Consider the following 22,918-nt stretch of genomic DNA (forward strand, 5'->3'; position numbering starts at 1 on the left):
TTATCCATTGCGCCACTGGCCCACCGGTTAGAAGCGTCACGCGATTGCACCACACTTGTTGGTATTCGACGTGACAGAGGCCAGACTTGCTTTTTCTGCTTATCTCATCGGCCCATCAGGAGCGCAGCTGACCAGCCCTTCCCTGGTGGTCTAGTGGTTAGGATTCGGCGCTCTCACCGCCGCGGCCCGGGTTCGATTCCCGGTCAGGGAATGCTGTTTTGCCTTCCAACGGTGGGGTGTGAAGTCAAGCTCTGCTTGCAGTTGCGCGGGAAACCCAGTCCAAAAAAAAGAGAATGAGGTGGGCACTTGATAAAAAAATGACCTCCTTCGAGCCGGAGTCGAACCAGCGACCTAAGGATTACCAACACCTCAACCTACAGTCCTCCGCTCTACCAGCTGAGCTATCGAAGGCAGATAGAACCTCAACCTATCAGGGTTCTGTAGCTCTACTGCTATCCAAAAATCACTTCTGGTGCAGGAAGGCTTGCTGGCTTTTTGAGGAGGGAAGCAAAAACGAACCCACCTTCCCATACCGGGAGTCGAACCCGGGCCGCCTGGGTGAAAACCAGGAATCCTAACCGCTAGACCATATGGGAACTGGCCCACTAGGACTGGCCACAGACTTCTGGGCCACATTCAGTACATGTGGCCAATGTCGGGGCAGGGTTTTGTAGTGACGTATTGCTTTTGGTGTGTGACTTTAACAATGTGATTATATTTTAGCAAAACAAGAATTATCCGAATGCATCGTTTGCTGAGTTAAACCCTGTTGCATGCATTCAAAATATCTGTTGTTTGACTTGCCCAGGGAGTTCAGTTTTTTTTTTTGGGCAGATTCCTGTGGTTGCTGAACAGATACCTCGAACTGGTAATTAAAGTCTTGTCCAGGTGAAAATACTAACGTCATGCATTTGAAAACAAGCATGGCAACCGTTATCTAGAGGAAAAACAGCCTATCCTCATTCTGTCAAGGTACAAAAATGACAAGTTGTGAGATTAACAATGAAAGTGAGACAAATTTTTAATCGGATAAGTTGCTGATTATTCGCTCGTTCAGTTTCATTTAGTTTACAACTTATTCTCAATTTCCAGGTGGCAATTAGTAATAAGGCTACAAAATGGCAAGCCCATGACATCAAAACCACATGGCATTACACCCTTCAAAGTAGTAAAGCAGTTACAGAGTAGCGATGAATTTGTTCATTCCAGAATAAAATGACTGCCAGTCTGGAGTTTATTTTCACGTTAATCGCCGAGCTTGTCGGAGTGCTTGTGAGACGAATAGCAATCACAAAGCATGTGCGCGTCTCCCCTAGACTTTGGAATGGGTATGCAATATACGGCTTTTGTGGAATAAAAGAAGCATGCCTGGAGATTTGCCTTTTGTTCTGGACTTTTCAAGAAAAAAATAGAAAAAGAAAAAAACACAACAAGAAAACAGCCTGAGAAAAACAACCACAGAACGAGCCAGCCAGGAGTCGAACCTAGAATCTTCTGATCCGTAGTCAGACGCGTTATCCATTGCGCCACTGGCCCACCGGTAGAAGCGTCACACGATTGCACCACACTTGTTGGTATTCGACGTGACAGAGGCCAGACTTGCTTTCTGCTTATTCTCATGATGTTATCAGGAGCGCAGCTGACCAGCCCTTCCCTGGTGGTCTAGTGGTTAGGATTCGGCGCTCTCACCGCCGCGGCCCGGGTTCGATTCCCGGTCAGGGAATGCTGTTTTTGCCTTCCAACGGTGGGGTGTGAAGTCAAGCTCTGCTTGCAGTTGCGGGAAACCCAGTCCAAAAAAAACAGAATGAGGTGGGCACTTGATAAAAAAAAAATGACCTCCTTCGAGCCGGAGTCGAACCAGCGACCTAAGGATTACCAACACCTCAACCTACAGTCCTCCGCTCTACCAGCTGAGCTATCGAAGGCACAGAGTGCCAGATAGAACCTCAACCTATCAGGGTTCTGTAGCTCTACTGCTACCCAAAAATCACTTCTGGTGCAGGAAGGCTTGCTGGCTTTTTGAGGAGGGAAGCAAAAACGAACCCACCTTCCCATACCGGGAGTCGAACCCAGGCCGCCTGGGTGAAAACCAGGAATCCTAACCGCTAGACCATATGGGAACTGGCCCACTAGGACTGGCCACAGACTTCTGGGCCACATTCAGTACATGTGGCCAATGTCGGGGCAGGGTTTTGTAGTGACGTATTGCTTTTGGTGTGTGACTTTAACAATGTGATTATATTTTAGCAAAACAAGAATTATCCGAATGCATCGTTTGCTGAGTTAAACCCTGTTGCATGCATTCAAAATATCTGTTGTTTGACTTGCCCAGGGAGTTCAGTTTTTTTTTTTTTTTTTTTTTTTTTGGCAGATTCCTGTGGTTGCTGAACAGATACCTCGAACTGGTAATTAAAGTCTTGTCCAGGTGAAAATACTAACGTCATGCATTTGAAAACAAGCATGGCAACCGTTATCTAGAGGAAAAACAAGCCCTATCCTCATTCTGTCAAGGTACAAAAATGACAAGTTGTGAGATTAACAATGAAAGTGAGACAAATTTTTAATCGGATAAGTTGCTGATTATTCGCTCGTTCAGTTACATTTAGTTTACAACTTATTCTCAATTTCCAGGTGGCAATTAGTAATAAGGCTACAAAATGGCAAGCCCATGACATCAAAACACTAGAATCAACTGGCCCACCAGCCTGCATTTTGTGAGACGAATGGCAATACCAAAGCATGTCCAGAATAAAATGACTGCCAGTCTGGAGTTTATTTTCACGTTAATCGCCGAGCTTGTCGGAGTGCTTGTGAGACGAATAGCAATCACAAAGCATGTGCGCGTCTCCCCTAGACTTTGGAATGGGTATGCAATATACTGCTTTTGTGGAATAAAAGAAGCATGCCTGGAGATTTGCCTTTTGTTCTGGACTTTTCAAGAAAAAATAGAAAAAGAAAAAACACAACAAGAAAACAGCCTGAGAAAAACAACCACAGAACGAGCCAGCCAGGAGTCGAACCTAGAATCTTCTGATCCGTAGTCAGACGCGTTATCCATTTGCCACTGGCCCACCGTTAAACCCTGTTGCATGCATTGCAAAACATCTGTTGTTTTCGACTTGCCCAGGGAGTTCAGTTTTTTTTTTTTTTTTTTTTTGGGCTGATTCCTGTGGTTGCTGAACAGATACCTCGAACTGGTAATTAAAGTCTTGTCCAGGTGAAAATACTAACGTCATGCATTTGAAAACAAGCATGGCAACCGTTATCTAGAGGAAAAAAAAACAGCAGCCTATCCTCATTCTGTCAAGGTACAAAAATGACAAGTTGTGAGATTAACAATGAAAGTGAGACAAATTTTTAATCGGATAAGTTGCTGATTATTCGCTCGTTCAGTTTCATTTAGTTTACAACTTATTCTCAATTTCCAGGTGGCAATTAGTAATAAGGCTACAAAATGGCAAGCCCATGACATCAAAACCACATGGCATTACACCCTTCAAAGTAGTAAAGCAGTTACAGAGTAGCGATGAATTTGTTCATTCCAGAATAAAATGACTGCCAGTCTGGAGTTTATTTTCACGTTAATCGCCGAGCTTGTCGGAGTGCTTGTGAGACGAATAGCAATCACAAAGCATGTGCACGTCTCCCCTAGACTTTGGAATGGGTATGCAATATACGGCTTTTGTGGAATAAAAGAAGCATGCCTGGAGATTTGCCTTTTGTTCTGGACTTTGCAAGAAAAAATATAGAAAAAGAAAAAACACAACAAGAAAACAGCCTGAGAAAAACAACCACAGAACGAGCCAGCCAGGAGTCGAACCTAGAATCTTCTGATCCGTAGTCAGACGCGTTATCCATTGCGCCACCGGCCCACCGGTAGAAGCGTCACGCGATTGCACCACACTTGTTGGTATTCGACGTGACAGAGGCCAGACTTGCTTTCTGCTTATTCTCATGATGTTATCAGGAGCGCAGCTGACCAGCCCTTCCCTGGTGGTCTAGTGGTTAGGATTCGGCGCTCTCACCGCCGCGGCCCGGGTTCGATTCCCGGTCAGGGAATGCTGTTTTGCCTTCCAACGGTGGGGTGTGAAGTCAAGCTCTGCTTGCAGTTGCGGGAAACCCAGTCCAAAAAAAACAGAATGAGGTGGGCACTTGATAAAAAAAAATGACCTCCTTCGAGCCGGAGTCGAACCAGCGACCTAAGGATTACCAACACCTCAACCTACAGTCCTCCGCTCTACCAGCTGAGCTATCGAAGGCACGGAGTGCCAGATAGAACCTCAACCTATCAGGGTTCTGTAGCTCTACTGCTATCCAAAAATCACTTCTGGTGCAGGAAGGCTTGCTGGCTTTTTGAGGAGGGAAGCAAAAACGAACCCACCTTCCCATACCGGGAGTCGAACCCGGGCCGCCTGGGTGAAAACCAGGAATCCTAACCGCTAGACAATATGGGAACTGGCCCACTAGGACTGGCCACAGACTTCTGGGCCACATTCAATACATGTGGCCAATGTCGGGGCAGGGTTTTGTAGTGACGTATTGCTTTTGGTGTGTGACTTTAACAATGTGATTATATTTTAGCAAAACAAGAATTATCCGAATGCATCGTTTGCTGAGTTAAACCCTGTTGCATGCATTCAAAATATCTGTTGTTTGACTTGCCCAGGGAGTTCAGTTTTTTTTTGTTTTTTTTTTGGGCAGATTCCTGTGGTTGCTGAACAGATACCTCGAACTGGTAATTAAAGTCTTGTCCAGGTGAAAATACTAACGTCATGCATTTGAAAACAAGCATGGCAACCGTTATCTAGAGGGAAAAAAACAGCCTATCCTCATTCTGTCAAGGTACAAAAATGACAAGTTGTGAGATTAACAATGAAAGTGAGACAAATTTTTAATCGGATAAGTTGCTGATTATTCGCTCGTTCAGTTTCATTTAGTTTACAACTTATTCTCAATTTCCAGGTGGCAATTAGTAATAAGGCTACAAAATGGCAAGCCCATGACATCAAAACCACATGGCATTACACCCTTCAAAGTAGTAAAGAAGTTACAGAGTAGCGATGAATTTGTTCATTCCAGAATAAAATGACTGCCAGTCTGGAGTTTATTTTCACGTTAATCGCCGAGCTTGTCGGAGTGCTTGTGAGACGAATAGCAATCACAAAGCATGTGCGCGTCTCCCCTAGACTTTGGAATGGGTATGCAATATACGGCTTTTGTGGAATAAAAGAAGCATGCCTGGAGATTTGCCTTTTGTTCTGGACTTTGCAAGAAAAAATAGAAAAAGAAAAAAACACAACAAGAAAACAGCCTGAGAAAAACAACCACAGAATGAGCCAGCCAGGAGTCGAACCTAGAATCTTCTGATCCGTAGTCAGACGCGTTATCCATTGCGCCACTGGCCCACCGGTAGAAGCGTCACGCGATTGCACCACACTTGTTGGTATTCGACGTGACAGAGGCCAGACTTGCTTTCTGCTTATTCTCATGATGTTATCAGGAGCGCAGCTGACCAGCCCTTCCCTGGTGGTCTAGTGGTTAGGATTCAGCGCTCTCATCGCCGCGGCCCGGGTTCGATTCCCGGTCAGGGAATGCTGTTTTGCCTTCCAACGGTGGGGTGTGAAGTCAAGCTCTGCTTGCAGTTGCGGGAAACCCAGTCCAAAAAAACAGAATGAGGTGGGCACTTGATAAAAAAAATGACCTCCTTCGAGCCGGAGTCGAACCAGCGACCTAAGGATTACCAACACCTCAACCTACAGTCCTCCGCTCTACCAGCTGAGCTATCGAAGGCACGGAGTGCCAGATAGAACCTCAACCTATCAGGGTTATGTAGCTCTACTGCTATCCAAAAATCACTTCTGGTGCAGGAAGGCTTGCTGGCTTTTTGAGGAGGGAAGCAAAAAACGAACCCACCTTCCCATACCGGGAGTCGAACCCGGGCCGCCTGGGTGAAAACCAGGAATCCTAACCGCTAGACAATATGGGAACTGGCCCACTAGGACCGGCCACAGACTTCTGGGCCACATTCAGTACATGTGGCCAATGTCGGGGCAGGGTTTTGTAGTGACGTATTGCTTTTGGTGTGTGACTTTAACAATGTGATTATATTTTAGCAAAACAAGAATTATCCGAATGCATCGTTTGCTGAGTTAAACCCTGTTGCATGCATTCAAAATATCTGTTGTTTGACTTGCCCAGGGAGTTCAGTTTTTTTTTTTTTTTTTTTTTTGGGCAGATTCCTGTGGTTGCTGAACAGATACCTCGAACTGGTAATTAAAGTCTTGTCCAGGTGAAAATACTAACGTCATGCATTTGAAAACAAGCATGGCAACCGTTACCTAGAGGAAAACCAGCCTATCCTCATTCTGTCAAGGTACAAAAATTGACAAGTTGTGAGATTAACAATGAAAGTGAGACAAATTTTTAATCGGATAAGTTGCTGATTATTCGCTCGTTCAGTTTCATTTAGTTTACAACTTATTCTCAATTTCCAGGTGGCAATTAGTAATAAGGCTACAAAATGGCAAGCCCATGACATCAAAACCACATGGCATTACACCCTTCAAAGTAGTAAAGCAGTTACAGAGTAGCGATGAATTTGTTCATTCCAGAATAAAATGACTGCCAGTCTGGAGTTTATTTTCACGTTAATCGCCGAGCTTGTCGGAGTGCTTGTGAGACGAATAGCAATCACAAAGCATGTGCGCGTCTCCCCTAGACTTTGGAATGGGTATACGCAATATACGGCTTTTGTGGAATAAAAGAAGCATGCCTGGAGATTTGCCTTTTGTTCTGGACTTTGCAAAAAAAATAGAAAAAGAAAAAAAACAACAAAAAAAAACAGCCTGAGAAAAACAACCACAGAACGAGCCAGCCAGGAGTCTAACCTAGAATCTTCTGATCCGTAGTCAGACGCGTTATCCATTGCGCCACTGGCCCACCGGTAGAAGCGTCACGCGATTGCACCACACTTGTTGGTATTCGACGTGACAGAGGCCAGACTTGCTTTCTGCTTATTCTCATGATGTTATCAGGAGCGCAGCTGACCAGCCCTTCCCTGGTGGTCTAGTGGTTAGGATTCGGCGCTCTCACCGCCGCGGCCCGGGTTCGATTCCCGGTCAGGGAATGCTGTTTTGCCTTCCAACGGTGGGGTGTGAAGTCAAGCTCTGCTTGCAGTTGCGGGAAACCCAGTCCAAAAAAAACAGAATGAGGTGGGCACTTGATAAAAAAAAATGACCTCCTTCGAGCCGGAGTCGAACCAGCTACCTAAGGATTACCAACACCTCAACCTACAGTCCTCCGCTCTACCAGCTGAGCTATCGAAGGCACGGAGTGCCAGATAGAACCTCAACCTATCAGGGTTCTGTAGCTCTACTGCTGTCCAAAAAAATCACTTCTGGTGCAGGAAGGCTTGCTGGCTTTTTGAGGAGGGAAGCAAAAACGAACCCACCTTCCCATACCGGGAGTCGAACCCGGGCCGCCTGGGTGAAAACCAGGAATCCTAACCGCTAGACCATATGGGAACTGGCCCACTAGGACTGGCCACAGACTTCTGGGCCACATTCAGTACATGTGGCCAATGTCGGGGCAGGGTTTTGTAGTGACGTATTGCTTTTGGTGTGTGACTTTAACAATGTGATTATATTTTAGCAAAACAAGAATTATCCGAATGCATCGTTTGCTGAGTTAAACCCTGTTGCATGCATTCAAAATATCTGTTGTTTGACTTGCCCAGGGAGTTCAGTTTTTTTTTTTTTTTTTTTTTTTTGGCAGATTCCTGTGGTTGCTGAACAGATACCTCGAACTGGTAATTAAAGTCTTGTCCAGGTGAAAATACTAACGTCATGCATTTGAAAACAAGCATGGCAACCGTTATCTAGAGGAAAAACAGCCTATCCTCATTCTGTCAAGGTACAAAAATGACAAGTTGTGAGATTAACAATGAAAGTGAGACAAATTTTTAATCGGATAAGTTGCTGATTATTCGCTCGTTCAGTTTCATTTAGTTTACAACTTATTCTCAATTTCCAGGTGGCAATTAGTAATAAGGCTACAAAATGGCAAGCCCATGACATCAAAACCACATGGCATTACACCCTTCAAAGTAGTAAAGCAGTTACAGAGTAGCGATGAATTTGTTCATTCCAGAATAAAATGACTGCCAGTCTGGAGTTTATTTTCACGTTAATCGCCGAGCTTGTCGGAGTGCTTGTGAGACGAATAGCAATCACAAAGCATGTGCGCGTCTCCCCTAGACTTTGGAATGGGTATGCAATATACGGCTTTTGTGGAATAAAAGAAGCATGCCTGGAGATTTGCCTTTTGTTCTGGACTTTGCAAGAAAAAATAGAAAAAGAAAAAACACAACAAGAAAAACAGCCTGAGAAAAACAACCACAGAACGAGCCAGCCAGGAGTCGAACCTAGAATCTTCTGATCCGTAGTCAGACGCGTTATCCATTGCGCCACTGGCCCACCGGTAGAAGCGTCACGCGATTGCACCACACTTGTTGGTATTCGACGTGACAGAGGCCAGACTTGCTTTCTGCTTATTCTCATGATGTTATCAGGAGCGCAGCTGACCAGCCCTTCCCTGGTGGTCTAGTGGTTAGGATTCGGCGCTCTCACCGCCGCGGCCCGGGTTCGATTCCCGGTCAGGGAATGCTGTTTTGCCTTCCAACGGAAAGCCATCAACAAAACAAAACATTGCAGTTAACATAAAAAAAACACAAAAAACGAGCCAGAATTAAACCAGCAACCTAAAGAAAAAAACACCTCCTTCGAGCCGGAGTCGAACCAGCGACCTAAGGACTACCAACACCTCAACCTACAGTCCTCAGCAATACCAGCTGAGCTATCGAAGGCACGGAGTGCCAGATAGAACCTCAACCTATCAGGGTTCTGTAGCTCTACTGCTATCCAAAAATCACTTCTGGTGCAGGAAGGCTTGCTGGCTTTTTGAGGAGGGAAGCAAAAACGAACCCACCTTCCCATACCGGGAGTCGAACCCGGGCCGCCTGGGTGAAAACCAGGAATCCTAACCGCTAGACCATATGGGAACTGGCCCACTAGGACTGGCCACAGACTTCTGGGCCACATTCAGTACATGTGGCCAATGTCGGGGCAGGGTTTTGTAGTGACGTATTGCTTTTGGTGTGTGACTTTAACAATGTGATTATATTTTAGCAAAACAAGAATTATCCGAATGCATCGTTTGCTGAGTTAAACCCTGTTGCATGCATTCAAAAATATCTGTTGTTTGACTTGCCCAGGGAGTTCAGTTTTTTTTTACTTTTTTTTTTTTTTTTGGGGCAGATTCCTGTGGTTGCTGAACAGATACCTCGAACTGGTAATTAAAGTCTTGTCCAGGTGAAAATACTAACGTCATGCATTTGAAAACAAGCATGGCAACCGTTATCTAGAGGAAAAACAGCCTATCCTCATTCTGTCAAGGTACAAAAATGACAAGTTGTGAGATTAACAATGAAAGTGAGACAAATTTTTAATCGGATAAGTTGCTGATTATTCGCTCGTTCAGTTTCATTTAGTTTACAACTTATTCTCAATTTCCAGGTGGCACTTAGTAATAAGGCTACAAAAAATGGCAAGCCCATGACATCAAAACCACATGGCATTACACCCTTCAAAGTAGTAAAGCAGTTACAGAGTAGCGATGAATTTGTTCATTCCAGAATAAAATGACTGCCAGTCTGGAGTTTATTTTCACGTTAATCGCCGAGCTTGTCGGAGTGCTTGTGAGACGAATAGCAATCACAAAGCATGTGCGCGTCTCCCCTAGACTTTGGAATGGGTATGCAATATACGGCTTTTTTTGTGGAATAAAAGAAGCATGCCTGGAGATTTGCCTTTTGTTCTGGACTTTGCAAGAAAAAATAGAAAAAGAAAAAAACACAACAAGAAAACAGCCTGAGAAAAACAACCACAGAACGAGCCAGCCAGGAGTCGAACCTAGAATCTTCTGATCCGTAGTCAGACGCGTTATCCATTGCGCCACTGGCCCACCGGTAGAAGCGTCACGCGATTGCACCACACTTGTTGGTATTCGACGTGACAGAGGCCAGACTTGCTTTCTGCTTATTCTCATGATGTTATCAGGAGCGCAGCTGACCAGCCCTTCCCTGGTGGTCTAGTGGTTAGGATTCGGCGCTCTCACCGCCGCGGCCCGGGTTCGATTCCCGGTCAGGGAATGCTGTTTTGCCTTCCAACGGTGGGGTGTGAAGCCAGCTCTGCTTGCAGTTGCGGGAAACCCAGTCCAAAAAAAAAAACAGAATGAGGTGGGCACTTGTTACCAAAAAAATGACCTCCTTCGAGCCGGAGTCGAACCAGCGACCTAAGGATTACCAACACCTCAACCTACAGTCCTCCGCTCTACCAGCTGAGCTATCGAAGGCACGGAGTGCCAGATAGAACCTCAACCTATCAGGGTTCTGTAGCTCTACTGCTGTCCAAAAATCACTTCTGGTGCAGGAAGGCTTGCTGGCTTTTTGAGGAGGGAAGCAAAAAAGAACCCACCTTCCCATACCGGGAGTCGAACCCGGGCCGCCTGGGTGAAAACCAGGAATCCTAACCGCTAGACCATATGGGAACTGGCCCACTAGGACTGGCCACAGACTTCTGGGCCACATTCAATACATGTGGCCAATGTCGGGGCAGGGTTTTGTAGTGACGTATTGCTTTTGGTGTGTGACTTTAACAATGTGATTATATTTTTTAGCAGCAAAACAAGAATTATCCGAATGCATCGTTTGCTGAGTTAAACCCTGTTGCATGCATTCAAAATATCTGTTGTTTGACTTGCCCAGGGAGTTCAGTTTTTTTTTTTTTTTTTTTTTTTTGGGCAGATTCCTGTGGTTGCTGAACAGATACCTCGAACTGGTAATTAAAGTCTTGTCCAGGTGAAAATACTAACGTCATGCATTTGAAAACAAGCATGGCAACCGTTTTCTAGAGGAAAAAAAAGCAGCCTATCCTCATTCTGTCAAGGTACAAAAATGACAAGTTGTGAGATTAACAATGAAAGTGAGACAAATTTTTAATCGGATAAGTTGCTGATTATTCGCTCGTTCAGTTTCATTTAGTTTACAACTTATTCTCAATTTCCAGGTGGCAATTAGTAATAAGGCTACAAAATGGCAAGCCCATGACATCAAAACCACATGGCATTACACCCTTCAAAGTAGTAAAGCAGTTACAGAGTAGCGATGAATTTGTTCATTCCAGAATAAAATGACTGCCAGTCTGGAGTTCATTTTCACGTTAATCGCCGAGCTTGTCGGAGTGCTTGTGAGACGAATAGCAATCACAAAGCATGTGCGCGTCTCCCCTAGACTTTGGAATGGGTATGCAATATACGGCTTTTGTGGAATAAAAGAAGCATGCCTGGAGATTTGCCTTTTGTTCTGGACTTTGCAAGAAAAAATAGAAAAAGAAAAAACACAACAAGAAAACAGCCTGAGAAAAACAACCACAGAACGAGCCAGCCAGGAGTCGAACCTAGAATCTTCTGATCCGTAGTCAGACGCGTTATCCATTGCGCCACTGGCCCACCGGTAGAAGCGTCACGCGATTGCACCACACTTGTTGGTATTCGACGTGACATAGGCCAGACTTGCTTTCTGCTTATTCTCATGATGTTATCAGGAGCGCAGCTGACAAGCCCTTCCCTGGTGGTCTAGTGGTTAGGATTCGGCGCTCTCACCGCCGCGGCCCGGGTTCGATTCCAGGTCAGGGAATGCTGTTTTGCCTTCCAACGGTGGGGTGTGAAGTCAAGCTCTGCTTGCAGTTGCAGGCAACCCAGTCCAAAAAAACAGAAATGAGGTGGGCACTTGACCTCAAAAAAATGACCTCCTTCGAGCCGGAGTCGAACCAGCGACCTAAGGATTACCAACACCTCAACCTACAGTCCTCCGCTCTACCAGCTGAGCTATCGAAGGCACGGAGTGCCAGATAGAACCTCAACCTATCAGGGTTCTGTAGCTCTACTGCAATCCAAAAAATCACCTCTGGTGCAGGAAGGCTTGCTGGCTTTTTGAGGAGGGAAGCAAAAACGAACCCACCTTCCCATACCGGGAGTCAAACCCGGGCCGCCTGGGTGAAAACCAGGAATCCTAACCGCTAGACCGCTCAGGCAACTGGCCCACTAGGACTGGCCACAGACTTCTGGGCCACATTCAGTACATGTGGCCAATGTCGGGGCAGGGTTTTGTAGTGACGTATTGCTTTTGGTGTGTGACTTTAACAATGTGATTATATTTTAGCAAAAACAAGAATTATCCGAATGCATCGTTTGCTGAGTTAAACCCTGTTGCATGCATTCAAAATATCTGTTGTTTGACTTGCCCAGGGAGTTCAGTTTTTTTTTTTTTTTTTTTTTTTTTTGGGCAGATTCCTGTGGTTGCTGAACAGATACCTCGAACTGGTAATTAAAGTCTTGTCCAGGTGAAAATACTAACGTCATGCATTTGAAAACAAGCATGGCAACCATTATCTAGAGGAAAAACAGCCTATCCTCATTCTGTCAAGGTACAAAAATGACAAGTTGTGAGATTAACAATGAAAGTGAGACAAATTTTTAATCGGATAAGTTGCTGATTATTCGCTCGTTCAGTTTCATTTAGTTTACAACTTATTCTCAATTTCCAGGTGGCAATTAGTAATAAGGCTACAAAATGGCAAGCCCATGACATCAAAACCACATGGCATTACACCCTTCAAAGTAGTAAAGCCAGTTACAGAGTAGCGATGAATTTGTTCATTCCAGAATAAAATGACTGCCAGTCTGGAGTTTATTTTCACGTTAATCGCCGAGCTTGTCGGAGTGCGTGTGAGACATGGGAATAGCAATCACAAAGCATGTGCACGTCTCCCCTAGACTTTGGAATGGGTATGCAATATACGGCTTTTGTGGAATAAAAGAAGCATGCCTGGAGATTTGCCTTTTGTTCTGGACTTTGCAAGAAAAAATAGAAAAAGAAAAAACACAACAAGAAAACAGCCTGAGAAAAACAACCACAGAACGAGCCAGCCAGGAGTCGAACCTAGAATCTTCTGATCCGTATCCGAATGCATCGTTTGCTGAGTTAAACCCTGTTGCATGCATTCAAAATATCTGTTGTTTGACTTGCCCAGGGAGTTCAGTTTTTTTTTTTTTTTTTTTTTTTGGCAGATTCCTGTGGTTGCTGAACAGATACCTCGAACTGGTAATTAAAGTCTTGTCCAGGTGAAAATACTAACGTCATGCATTTGAAAACAAGCATGGCAACCGTTATCTAGAGGGAAAAACAGCCTATCCTCATTCTGTCAAGGTACAAAAATGACAAGTTGTGAGATTAACAATGAAAGTGAGACAAATTTTTAATCGGATAAGTTGCTGATTATTCGCTCGTTCAGTTTCATTTAGTTTACAACTTATTCTCAATTTCCAGGTGGCAATTAGTAATAAGGCTACAAAATGGCAAGCCCATGACATCAAAACCACATGGCATTACACCCTTCAAAGTAGTAAAGCAGTTACAGAGTAGCGATGAATTTGTTCATTCCAGAATAAAATGACTGCCAGTCTGGAGTTTATTTTCACGTTAATCGCCGAGCTTGTCGGAGTGCTTGTGAGACGAATAGCAATCACAAAGCATGTGCGCGTCTCCCCTAGACTTTGGAATGGGTATGCAATATACGGCTTTTGTGGAATAAAAGAAGCATGCCTGGAGATTTGCCTTTTGGTCTGGACTTTGCAAGAAAAAATAGAAAAAGAAAAAAAACAAAAAAAAAAACAGCCTGAGAAAAACAACCACAGAACGAGCCAGCCAGGAGTCGAACCTAGAATCTTCTGATCCGTAGTCAGACGCGTTATCCATTGCGCCACTGGCCCACCGGTAGAAGCGTCACGCGATTGCACCACACTTGTTGGTATTCGACGTGACAGAGGCCAGACTTGCTTTCTGCTTATTCTCATGATGTTATCAGGAGCGCAGCTGACAAGCCCTTCCCTGGTGGTCTAGTGGTTAGGATTCGGCGCTCTCACCGCCGCGGCCAGGGTTCGATTCCCGGTCAGGGAATGCTGTTTTGCCTTCCAACGGTGGGGTGTGAAGTCAAGCTCTGCTTGCAGTTGCGGGAAACCCAGTCCAAAAAAAACAGAATGAGGTGGGCACTTGATAAAAAAAAATGACCTCCTTCGAGCCGGAGTCGAACCAGCGACCTAAGGATTACCAACACCTCAACCTACAGTCCTCCGCTCTACCAGCTGAGCTATCGAAGGCACGGAGTGCCAGATAGAACCTCAACCTATCAGGGTTCTGTAGCTCTACTGCTGTCCAAAAATCACTTCTGGTGCAGGAAGGCTTGCTGGCTTTTTGAGGAGGGAAGCAAAAACGAACCCACCTTCCCATACCGGGAGTCGAACCCGGGCCGCCTGGGTGAAAACCAGGAATCCTAACCGCTAGACCATATGGGAACTGGCCCACTAGGACTGGCCACAGACTTCTGGGCCACATTCAGTACATGTGGCCAATGTCGGGGCAGGGTTTTGTAGTGACGTATTGCTTTTGGTGTGTGACTTTAACAATGTGATTATATTTTAGCAAAACAAGAATTATCCGAATGCATCGTTTGCTGAGTTAAACCCTGTTGCATGCATTCAAAATATCTGTTGTTTGACTTGCCCAGGGAGTTCAGTTTTTTTTTTTTTTTTTTTGTTTGGGGCAGATTCCTGTGTTGTTGCTGAACAGATACCTCGAACTGGTAATTAAAGTCTTGTCCAGGTGAAAATACTAACGTCATAAACATCAAAACAATCGAAGGCACGGAGTGCCAGATAGAACCTACAGCCTATCCTCATTCTGTCAAGGTACAAAAATGACAAGTTGTGAGATTAACAATGAAAGTGAGACAAATTTTTAATCGGATAAGTTGCTGATTATTCGCTCGTTCAGTTTCATTTAGTTTACAACTTATTCTCAATTTCCAGGTGGCAATTAGTAATAAGGCTACAAAATGGCAAGCCCATGACATCAAAACCACATGGCATTACACCCTTCAAAGTAGTAAAGCAGTTACAGAGTAGCGATGAATTTGTTCATTCCAGAATAAAATGACTGCCAGTCTGGAGTTTATTTTCACGTTAATCGCCGAGCTTGTCGGAGTGCGTGTGAGACGAATAGCAATCACAAAGCATGTGCACGTCTCCCCTAGACTTTGGAATGGGTATGCAATATACGGCTTTTGTGGAATAAAAGAAGCATGCCTGGAGATTTGCCATTTGTTCTTGACTTTGCAAGAAAAAATAGAAAAAGAAAAAAAAAAACACAACAAGAAAACAGCCTGAGAAAAACAACCACAGAACGAGCCAGCCAGGAGTCGAACCTAGAATCTTCTGATCCGTAGTCAGACGCGTTATCCATTGCGCCACTGGCCCACCGGTAGAAGCGTCACGCGATTGCACCACACTTGTTGGTATTCGACGTGACAGAGGCCAGACTTGCTTTCTGCTTATTCTCATGATGTTATCAGGAGCGCAGCTGACCAGCCCTTCCCTGGTGGTCTAGTGGTTAGGATTCGGCGCTCTCACCGCCGCGGCCCGGGTTCGATTCCCGGTCAGGGAATGCTGTTTTGCCTTCCAACGGTGGGGTGTGAAGTCAAGCTCTGCTTGCAGTTGCGGGAAACCCAGTCCAAAAAAAACAGAATGAGGTGGGCACTTGATAAAAAAAAATGACCTCCTTCGAGCCGGAGTCGAACCAGCGACCTAAGGATTACCAACACCTCAACCTACAGTCCTCCGCTCTACCAGCTGAGCTATCGAAGGCACGGAGTGCCAGATAGAACCTCAACCTATCAGGGTTCTGTAGCTCTACTGCTATCCAAAAATCACTTCTGGTGCAGGAAGGCTTGCTGGCTTTTTGAGGAGGGAAGCAAAAACGAACCCACCTTCCCATACCGGGAGTCGAACCCGGGCCGCCTGGGTGAAAACCAGGAATCCTAACCGCTAGACCATATGGGAACTGGCCCACTAGGACTGGCCACAGACTTCTGGGCCACATTCAGTACATGTGGCCAATGTCGGGGCAGGGTTTTGTAGTGACGTATTGCTTTTGGTGTGTGACTTTAACAATGTGATTATATTTTAGCAAAACAAGAATTATCCGAATGCATCGTTTGCTGAGTTAAACCCTGTTGCATGCATTCAAAATATCTGTTGTTTGACTTGCCCAGGGAGTTCAGTTTTTTTTTTTTTTTTTTTTTTTGGGCAGATTCCTGTGGCTGCTGAACAGATACCTCGAACTGGTAATTAAAGTCTTGTCCAGGTGAAAATACTAACGTCATGCATTTGAAAACAAGCATGGCAACCGTTATCTAGAGGAAAAACAGCCTATCCTCATTCTGTCAAGGTACAAAAATGACAAGTTGTGAGATTAACAATGAAAGTGAGACAAATTTTTAATCGGATAAGTTGCTGATTATTCGCTCGTTCAGTTTCATTTAGTTTACAACTTATTCTCAATTTCCAGGTGGCAATTAGTAATAAGGCTACAAAATGGCAAGCCCATGACATCAAAACCACATGGCATTACACCCTTCAAAGTAGTAAAGCAGTTACAGAGTAGCGATGAATTTGTTCATTCCAGAATAAAATGACTGCCAGTCTGGAGTTTATTTTCACGTTAATCGCCGAGCTTGTCGGAGTGCTTGTGAGACGAATAGCAATCACAAAGCATGTGCGCGTCTCCCCTAGACTTTGGAATGGGTATGCAATATACGGCTTTTGTGGAATAAAAGAAGCATGCCTGGAGATTTGCCTTTTGTTCTGGACTTTGCAAGAAAAAAATAGAAAAAGAAAAAAAAAAAACAACAAGAAAACAGCCTGAGAAAAACAACCACAGAACGAGCCAGCCAGGAGTCGAACCTAGAATCTTCTGATCCGTAGTCAGACGCGTTATCCATTGCGCCACTGGCCCACCGGTAGAAGCGTCACGCGATTGCACCACACTTGTTGGTATTCGACGTGACAGAGGCCAGACTTGCTTTCTGCTTATTCACATGATGTTATCAGGAGCGCAGCTGACCAGCCCTTCCCTGGTGGTCTAGTGGTTAGGATTCAGCGCTCTCATCGCCGCGGCCCGGGTTCGATTCCCGGTCAGGGAATGCTGTTTTGCCTTCCAACGGTGGGGTGTGAAGTCAAGCTCTGCTTGCAGTTGCAGGAAACCCAGTCCAAAAAAACAGAATGAGGTGGGCACTTGATAAAAAAATGACCTCCTTCGAGCCGGAGTCGAACCAGCGACCTAAGGATTACCAACACCTCAACCTACAGTCCTCCGCTCTACCAGCTGAGCTATCGAAGGCACGGAGTACCAGATAGAACCTCAACCTATCAGGGTTCTGTAGCTCTACTGCTATCCAAAAATCACTTCTGGTGCAGGAAGGCTTGCTGGCTTTTTGAGGAGGGAAGCAAAAACGAACCCACCTTCCCATACCGGGAGTCGAACCCGGGCCGCCTGGGTGAAAACCAGGAATCCTAACCGCTAGACCATATGGGAACTGGCCCACTAGGACTGGCCACAGACTTCTGGGCCACATTCAGTACATGTGGCCAATGTCGGGGCAGGGTTTTGTAGTGACGTATTGCTTTTGGTGTGTGACTTTAACAATGTGATTATATTTTAGCAAAACAAGAATTATCCGAATGCATCGTTTGCTGAGTTAAACCCTGTTGCATGCATTCAAAATATCTGTTGTTTGACTTGCCCAGGGAGTTCAGTTTTTTTTTTTTTTTTTTTTTTTTTGGGCAGATTCCTGTGGTTGCTGAACAGATACCTCGAACTGGTAATTAAAGTCTTGTCCAGGTGAAAATACTAACGTCATGCATTTGAAAACAAGCATGGCAACCGTTATCTAGAGGAAAAACAGCCTATCCTCATTCTGTCAAGGTACAAAAATGACAAGTTGTGAGATTAACAATGAAAGTGAGACAAATTTTTAATCGGATAAGTTGCTGATTATTCGCTCGTTCAGTTTCATTTAGTTTACAACTTATTCTCAATTTCCAGGTGGCAATTAGTAATAAGGCTACAAAATGGCAAGCCCATGACATCAAAACCACATGGCATTACACCCTTCAAAGTAGTAAAGCAGTTACAGAGTAGCGATGAATTTGTTCATTCCAGAATAAAATGACTGCCAGTCTGGAGTTTATTTTCACGTTAATCGCCGAGCTTGTCAGAGTGCTTGTGAGACGAATAGCAATCACAAAGCATGTGCGCGTCTCCCCTAGACTTTGGAATGGGTATGCAATATACGGCTTTTGTGGAATAAAAGAAGCATGCCTGGAGATTTGCCTTTTGTTCTGGACTTTGCAAGAAAAAATAGAAAAAGAAAAAACACAACAAGAAAACAGCCTGAGAAAAACAACCACAGAACGAGCCAGCCAGGAGTCGAACCTAGAATCTTCTGATCCGTAGTCAGACGCGTTATCCATTGCGCCACTGGCCCACCGGTAGAAGCTTCACGCGATTGCACCACACTTGTTGGTATTCGACGTGACAGAGGCCAGACTTGCTTTCTGCTTATTCTCATGATGTTATCAGGAGCGCAGCTGACCAGCCCTTCCCTGGTGGTCTAGTGGTTAGGATTCGGCGCTCTCACCGCCGCGGCCCGGGTTCGATTCCCGATCAGGCAATGCTGTTTTGCCTTCCAACGGTGGGGTGTGAAGTCAAGCTCTGCTGCAGTTGCGGGAAACCCAGTCCAAAAAAACAGAATGAGGTGGGCACTTGATAAAAAAAATGACCTCCTTCGAGCCGGAGTCGAACCAGCGACCTAAGGATTACCAACACCTCAACCTACAGTCCTCCGCTCTACCAGCTGAGCTATCGAAGGCACGGAGTGCCAGATAGAACCTCAACCTATCAGGGTTCTGTAGCTCTACTGCTATCCAAAAATCACTTCTGGTGCAGGAAGGCTTGCTGGCTTTTTGAGGAGGGAAGCAAAAACGAACCCACCTTCCCATACCGGGAGTCGAACCCCGGGGCCGCCTGGGTGAAAACCAGGAATCCTAACCGCTAGACCATATGGGAACTGGCCCACTAGGACTGGCCACAGACTTCTGGGCCACAATACAATAATTATCCGAAGCATCGTTGAGTTGTAGCATGACTTTATACGACCTCTGAATTTACATACTTTAACAATGTGATTATATTTTAGCAAAACAAGAATTATCCGAATGTTCTGTTGCTCAAAGATAAAATTAAACTTTATACGACCTCTGAATTTACATACTGAGAAGTTTTATCTGTCATGCAGTTTTGTCATACTGTATCTCACCTAATACACCAAACATGCTGTGACACACACCCGATCTCAGGCTAATTTCGATCTTCAAACACGTTTGTTAATAAAAATCCAGTAACGTTCATTCTTATGTTCACTGGAAAGGGCAGTTGTTTGATACCTGAAACCATGATCAATGCAATACTGTGAGTATTACTGTGACTAAGTTTCAATACAGGATCAAGTCAAGAACAAAGTCAATAATCCACATACATTGTTAATTCAATTTTTTTTTTTATTTAAATTATTATTATCATTTTTATTATTATTATTTATCAAATGTAAATTCATGTCCCAGAAACATTTGCTTGGTTAAATAAACATTACTTACACTTTCAGAATCAGAAAAGTTTTCAGATCATCAAGTCAAGTCAAGTCACCTTTATTTATATAGCGCTTTAAAAAAAAAAAAAGATTGTGTCAAAGCAACTGAGCAACATTAATTAGGAAAACAGTGTGTCAATAATGCAAAATGATAGTTAAAGGCAGTTCATCATTGAATTCAGTGATGTCATCATGCAGCTCAGTTCAGTTTAAATAGTATCTGTGCAATAATTTGCAATCAAGTCAACGATATCGCTGTAAATGAAGTGTCCCCAACTAAGCAAGCCAGAGGCGGCAAGGAACCAAAACTCCATAAGTGACAGAATGGAGAAAAAACCTTGAGAGAAACCAGGCTCAGTTCTCCTCTGACCAGACGAAATCAGCAGTTCAATTCCAGGCTGCAGCAAAGTCTGATTGTGCAGAAGAATCATCTGTTTCCTGTGGTCTTGTCCCGGTGGTTGTCTGAGACAAGGTCTTTACAGGGGATCTGTATCTGGGGCTCTAGTTTTCCTGGTCTCTGCTGTCTTTCAGGGCTGTAGAGGTCCTTTCTAGGTGCTGATCCACCATCTGATCTGGATACATACTGGATCCGGGTGACTGCAGTGACCCTCTGACCTACAGTCTGGATACAGACTGGATCTGGTGGCTACGGTGACCTCGGAATAAGAAAGAAACAGACTAATATTAGTGTAGATGCCATTCTTCTAATGATGTAGCAAGTACATCGGGTGTTATGGGAAGTGTTCCCGGTTCCGGTTTACCTAATTAATGCAGCCTAAAAATCCTTTAATGGATTTGGATATTAGAAGTGTGTTAGTGTGTTATGTATAAACCAGGTTAAAGAGATGGGTCTTTAATCTAGATTTAAACTGCAAGAGTGTGTCTGCCTCCCGAACAATGTTAGGTAGGTTATTCCAGGGTTTAGGCGCTTAATAGGAAAAGGATCTGCCGCCCGCAGTTGATTTTGATATTCTAGGTATTATCAAATTGCCAGAGTTTTGAGAACGCAGCGGACGTGGAGGATTATAATGTAACAAGAGCTTGTTCAAATACTGAAGTGCTAAACCATTCAGGGCTTTATAAGTAATAAGCAAGATCTATACGGTGTTTGATAGGGAGCCAGTGCAGTATTGACAGGACCGGGCTAATATAGTCATACTTCCTGGTTCTAGTAAGAACTCTAGCTGCTGCATTTTGGACTAACTGGAGTTTGTTTATTAAGCGTGCAGAACAACCACCCAATAAAGCATTACAATAGTCTTACCTTGAGGTTATAAACGGATGGATTAACATTTCTACATTTGACATTGAGAGCATAGGCCGTAATTTAGATATATTTTTGAGATGGAAAAATGCATTTTTACAAATGCTAGAAACATGGCTTTCTAAGGAAAGATTGCTATCAAATAGCACTCCTAGGTTCCTAACTGATGACGAAGAATTGACAGAGCAGCAATCAAGTCTTAGACAGCGTTCTAGGTTATAACATGCAGAGTTTTTAGGTCCTATAATTAACACCTCTGTTTTTTCAGAATTTAGCAGTAAGAAATTACTCATCATCCAATTTTTATATCGACTAACAAATTGGTAAGTTTTTCAAACTGGTATGTTTCGCCGGGCTGTGAACAAATATAGAGCTGAGTATCATCAGCATAACAGTGAAAGCTAACACCGTGTTTCCTGATGATATCTCCCAAGGGTAACATGTAAAGCGTGAAGAGTAACGGCACTAGTACTGAGCCTTGAGGAACTCCATACTGCTACACTGCTACAAATTCATGGCGGTCATATAAGTATGATTTAAACCATGCTAATGCACTTCCATTAATGCCAACAAAGTGTTCTAGTCTATGCAAAAGAATGGTGTGGTCAATAGTGTTGAACGCAGCACTAAGATCCAATAGCACCTAATAGAGAGATACAACCACGATCAGATGATAAGAGCAGGTCATTTGTAACTCTAAGGAGAGCAGTCTCAGTACTATGATACGGTCTAAATCCCGACTGGAAATCCTTACAGATACCATTTTTCTCTAAGAAGGAATATAATTGTGAGGATACTACCTTTTCTAGTATCTTGGACAGAAAAGGGAGAATCGAGATCGGTCTATAATTAACTAGTTCTTTGGGGTCTAGTTGTGGTTTTTGATGAGAGGCTTAATAACAGCCAGGTTTGAAGGTTTTTGGGACATATCCTAATAACAATGATGAATTAATAATAGTCAGAAGAGGATCTATGACTTCTGGAAGCACCTCTTTTAGGAGCTTAGATGGAATACGGTCTAACATACATGTTGTTGGTATAGATGATTAAACAAGTTTATACAATTCTTCCTCTCCTATAGTAGAAAATGAGTGGAACTGTTCCTCAGGGGATCTATAGTGCACTGTCTGATGCGATACTGTAGCTGACGGCTGCATGGTTACAATTTTATCTCTAATAGTATCGATTTTAGAAGTAAAGTAGTTCATAAAGTCATTACTGCTGTGATGTTGGGAAATGTTAACACTTGTTGATGCTTTATTTTTTGTTCATTTAGCCACTGTATTGAATAAATACCTGGGGCTATGATTGTTTTCTTCTAAAAGAGACAAAAAGTAATCAGATCTAGCAGTTTTTAATGCTTTTCTGTAAGATAGGTTACTTTCCCACCAAGCAATACGAAATACCTCTAGTTTTGTTTTCCTCCAGCTGCGCTCCATTTTCCGGGCTGCTCTCTTTAGGGTGCTAGTGTGCTCATTATACCATGATGTCAGACTGTTTTCCTTAACCTTCCTTAAGCGTAAAGAATTAACTATGCTAGAAAAGAGAGAGTCCATAGTTTCTGTTACATCATCAAGTTCTGAGGTTTTGGATATGCTAAGGAATTTGGATACATCAGCAAGATAACTTAAAAAGCAGTCTTTTGTTGTAGAAGTGATGGTTCTACCACACTTGTAACAAGAAGTAGAATTTACAGTTTTAGCTATATGAAGTTTGCACAAGAATAGATAATGATCTGAGATATCATCGCTTGACTGCATAATTTCAACACCATCAACATCAATTCCATGTGACAGTATTAAATCTAGAGTATGATTTCGACAATGAGTAGGTCCTGAGACGTGTTGTCTAACCCCAATAGAGTTCAGATTGTCTATAAATGCTGATCCCAATGAACCTTTTCATTATCTACATGGATATTAAAATCACCAACAATTAAAACTTTATCTGCAGCCAGCACTAACTCGGATGTAAAATCAGCATACTCTTTAATAAA

General features: G+C 43.8%; 44 non-coding genes across 44 annotated transcripts; 12 read left to right on the plus strand and 32 right to left on the minus strand.

Moving 5' to 3' along the window:
• The first annotated feature begins 139 nt into the window (after positions 1–139).
• Positions 140–211, plus strand: trnae-cuc. The gene has a single exon. It is a non-coding gene; the product is annotated as a tRNA-Glu (tRNA).
• A 112-nt stretch (positions 212–323) lies between these two features.
• Positions 324–411, minus strand: trnay-gua. Its single transcript is given in 2 exon segments — positions 324–359; positions 375–411. It is a non-coding gene; the product is annotated as a tRNA-Tyr (tRNA).
• A 113-nt stretch (positions 412–524) lies between these two features.
• Positions 525–596, minus strand: trnae-uuc. The gene has a single exon. It is a non-coding gene; the product is annotated as a tRNA-Glu (tRNA).
• Positions 597–1,463: 867 nt separating this feature from the next.
• On the minus strand, positions 1,464–1,536 carry trnar-acg. Its single transcript has one exon. It is a non-coding gene; the product is annotated as a tRNA-Arg (tRNA).
• A 115-nt stretch (positions 1,537–1,651) lies between these two features.
• On the plus strand, positions 1,652–1,723 carry trnae-cuc. The gene has a single exon. It is a non-coding gene; the product is annotated as a tRNA-Glu (tRNA).
• Positions 1,724–1,837: 114 nt separating this feature from the next.
• trnay-gua lies at positions 1,838–1,925 on the minus strand. Its single transcript is given in 2 exon segments — positions 1,838–1,873; positions 1,889–1,925. It is a non-coding gene; the product is annotated as a tRNA-Tyr (tRNA).
• A 123-nt stretch (positions 1,926–2,048) lies between these two features.
• Positions 2,049–2,120, minus strand: trnae-uuc. Its single transcript has one exon. It is a non-coding gene; the product is annotated as a tRNA-Glu (tRNA).
• Positions 2,121–3,799: 1,679 nt separating this feature from the next.
• On the minus strand, positions 3,800–3,872 carry trnar-acg. The gene has a single exon. It is a non-coding gene; the product is annotated as a tRNA-Arg (tRNA).
• Positions 3,873–3,987: 115 nt separating this feature from the next.
• Positions 3,988–4,059, plus strand: trnae-cuc. Its single transcript has one exon. It is a non-coding gene; the product is annotated as a tRNA-Glu (tRNA).
• Positions 4,060–4,171: 112 nt separating this feature from the next.
• On the minus strand, positions 4,172–4,259 carry trnay-gua. Its single transcript is given in 2 exon segments — positions 4,172–4,207; positions 4,223–4,259. It is a non-coding gene; the product is annotated as a tRNA-Tyr (tRNA).
• Positions 4,260–4,382: 123 nt separating this feature from the next.
• Positions 4,383–4,454, minus strand: trnae-uuc. The gene has a single exon. It is a non-coding gene; the product is annotated as a tRNA-Glu (tRNA).
• Positions 4,455–5,332: 878 nt separating this feature from the next.
• trnar-acg lies at positions 5,333–5,405 on the minus strand. Its single transcript has one exon. It is a non-coding gene; the product is annotated as a tRNA-Arg (tRNA).
• Positions 5,406–5,520: 115 nt separating this feature from the next.
• On the plus strand, positions 5,521–5,592 carry trnae-cuc. The gene has a single exon. It is a non-coding gene; the product is annotated as a tRNA-Glu (tRNA).
• Positions 5,593–5,702: 110 nt separating this feature from the next.
• trnay-gua lies at positions 5,703–5,790 on the minus strand. The gene is given in 2 exon segments: positions 5,703–5,738; positions 5,754–5,790. It is a non-coding gene; the product is annotated as a tRNA-Tyr (tRNA).
• A 124-nt stretch (positions 5,791–5,914) lies between these two features.
• trnae-uuc lies at positions 5,915–5,986 on the minus strand. Its single transcript has one exon. It is a non-coding gene; the product is annotated as a tRNA-Glu (tRNA).
• An 880-nt stretch (positions 5,987–6,866) lies between these two features.
• On the minus strand, positions 6,867–6,939 carry trnar-acg. Its single transcript has one exon. It is a non-coding gene; the product is annotated as a tRNA-Arg (tRNA).
• A 115-nt stretch (positions 6,940–7,054) lies between these two features.
• trnae-cuc lies at positions 7,055–7,126 on the plus strand. Its single transcript has one exon. It is a non-coding gene; the product is annotated as a tRNA-Glu (tRNA).
• Positions 7,127–7,451: 325 nt separating this feature from the next.
• Positions 7,452–7,523, minus strand: trnae-uuc. Its single transcript has one exon. It is a non-coding gene; the product is annotated as a tRNA-Glu (tRNA).
• An 878-nt stretch (positions 7,524–8,401) lies between these two features.
• On the minus strand, positions 8,402–8,474 carry trnar-acg. The gene has a single exon. It is a non-coding gene; the product is annotated as a tRNA-Arg (tRNA).
• Positions 8,475–8,589: 115 nt separating this feature from the next.
• On the plus strand, positions 8,590–8,661 carry trnae-cuc. Its single transcript has one exon. It is a non-coding gene; the product is annotated as a tRNA-Glu (tRNA).
• Positions 8,662–8,986: 325 nt separating this feature from the next.
• Positions 8,987–9,058, minus strand: trnae-uuc. The gene has a single exon. It is a non-coding gene; the product is annotated as a tRNA-Glu (tRNA).
• An 889-nt stretch (positions 9,059–9,947) lies between these two features.
• trnar-acg lies at positions 9,948–10,020 on the minus strand. The gene has a single exon. It is a non-coding gene; the product is annotated as a tRNA-Arg (tRNA).
• Positions 10,021–10,135: 115 nt separating this feature from the next.
• On the plus strand, positions 10,136–10,207 carry trnae-cuc. Its single transcript has one exon. It is a non-coding gene; the product is annotated as a tRNA-Glu (tRNA).
• A 115-nt stretch (positions 10,208–10,322) lies between these two features.
• trnay-gua lies at positions 10,323–10,410 on the minus strand. Its single transcript is given in 2 exon segments — positions 10,323–10,358; positions 10,374–10,410. It is a non-coding gene; the product is annotated as a tRNA-Tyr (tRNA).
• Positions 10,411–10,533: 123 nt separating this feature from the next.
• trnae-uuc lies at positions 10,534–10,605 on the minus strand. The gene has a single exon. It is a non-coding gene; the product is annotated as a tRNA-Glu (tRNA).
• An 887-nt stretch (positions 10,606–11,492) lies between these two features.
• On the minus strand, positions 11,493–11,565 carry trnar-acg. Its single transcript has one exon. It is a non-coding gene; the product is annotated as a tRNA-Arg (tRNA).
• Positions 11,566–11,680: 115 nt separating this feature from the next.
• trnae-cuc lies at positions 11,681–11,752 on the plus strand. Its single transcript has one exon. It is a non-coding gene; the product is annotated as a tRNA-Glu (tRNA).
• A 113-nt stretch (positions 11,753–11,865) lies between these two features.
• trnay-gua lies at positions 11,866–11,953 on the minus strand. The gene is given in 2 exon segments: positions 11,866–11,901; positions 11,917–11,953. It is a non-coding gene; the product is annotated as a tRNA-Tyr (tRNA).
• Positions 11,954–13,814: 1,861 nt separating this feature from the next.
• trnar-acg lies at positions 13,815–13,887 on the minus strand. Its single transcript has one exon. It is a non-coding gene; the product is annotated as a tRNA-Arg (tRNA).
• A 115-nt stretch (positions 13,888–14,002) lies between these two features.
• On the plus strand, positions 14,003–14,074 carry trnae-cuc. The gene has a single exon. It is a non-coding gene; the product is annotated as a tRNA-Glu (tRNA).
• Positions 14,075–14,186: 112 nt separating this feature from the next.
• On the minus strand, positions 14,187–14,274 carry trnay-gua. The gene is given in 2 exon segments: positions 14,187–14,222; positions 14,238–14,274. It is a non-coding gene; the product is annotated as a tRNA-Tyr (tRNA).
• A 123-nt stretch (positions 14,275–14,397) lies between these two features.
• Positions 14,398–14,469, minus strand: trnae-uuc. Its single transcript has one exon. It is a non-coding gene; the product is annotated as a tRNA-Glu (tRNA).
• Positions 14,470–15,356: 887 nt separating this feature from the next.
• trnar-acg lies at positions 15,357–15,429 on the minus strand. The gene has a single exon. It is a non-coding gene; the product is annotated as a tRNA-Arg (tRNA).
• A 115-nt stretch (positions 15,430–15,544) lies between these two features.
• On the plus strand, positions 15,545–15,616 carry trnae-cuc. Its single transcript has one exon. It is a non-coding gene; the product is annotated as a tRNA-Glu (tRNA).
• Positions 15,617–15,728: 112 nt separating this feature from the next.
• On the minus strand, positions 15,729–15,816 carry trnay-gua. The gene is given in 2 exon segments: positions 15,729–15,764; positions 15,780–15,816. It is a non-coding gene; the product is annotated as a tRNA-Tyr (tRNA).
• A 123-nt stretch (positions 15,817–15,939) lies between these two features.
• Positions 15,940–16,011, minus strand: trnae-uuc. Its single transcript has one exon. It is a non-coding gene; the product is annotated as a tRNA-Glu (tRNA).
• Positions 16,012–16,893: 882 nt separating this feature from the next.
• trnar-acg lies at positions 16,894–16,966 on the minus strand. Its single transcript has one exon. It is a non-coding gene; the product is annotated as a tRNA-Arg (tRNA).
• A 115-nt stretch (positions 16,967–17,081) lies between these two features.
• trnae-cuc lies at positions 17,082–17,153 on the plus strand. The gene has a single exon. It is a non-coding gene; the product is annotated as a tRNA-Glu (tRNA).
• Positions 17,154–17,262: 109 nt separating this feature from the next.
• On the minus strand, positions 17,263–17,350 carry trnay-gua. Its single transcript is given in 2 exon segments — positions 17,263–17,298; positions 17,314–17,350. It is a non-coding gene; the product is annotated as a tRNA-Tyr (tRNA).
• Positions 17,351–17,473: 123 nt separating this feature from the next.
• Positions 17,474–17,545, minus strand: trnae-uuc. Its single transcript has one exon. It is a non-coding gene; the product is annotated as a tRNA-Glu (tRNA).
• An 879-nt stretch (positions 17,546–18,424) lies between these two features.
• Positions 18,425–18,497, minus strand: trnar-acg. The gene has a single exon. It is a non-coding gene; the product is annotated as a tRNA-Arg (tRNA).
• A 115-nt stretch (positions 18,498–18,612) lies between these two features.
• Positions 18,613–18,684, plus strand: trnae-cuc. Its single transcript has one exon. It is a non-coding gene; the product is annotated as a tRNA-Glu (tRNA).
• A 109-nt stretch (positions 18,685–18,793) lies between these two features.
• On the minus strand, positions 18,794–18,881 carry trnay-gua. The gene is given in 2 exon segments: positions 18,794–18,829; positions 18,845–18,881. It is a non-coding gene; the product is annotated as a tRNA-Tyr (tRNA).
• Positions 18,882–19,004: 123 nt separating this feature from the next.
• Positions 19,005–19,078, minus strand: trnae-uuc. The gene has a single exon. It is a non-coding gene; the product is annotated as a tRNA-Glu (tRNA).
• Positions 19,079–22,918: the final 3,840 nt, after the last annotated feature.

The sequence above is a fragment of the Cyprinus carpio genome, chromosome A11 (assembly GCF_018340385.1).
Source record: "Cyprinus carpio isolate SPL01 chromosome A11, ASM1834038v1, whole genome shotgun sequence".
NCBI classification, from domain to species: Eukaryota; Metazoa; Chordata; class Actinopteri; order Cypriniformes; family Cyprinidae; genus Cyprinus; species Cyprinus carpio.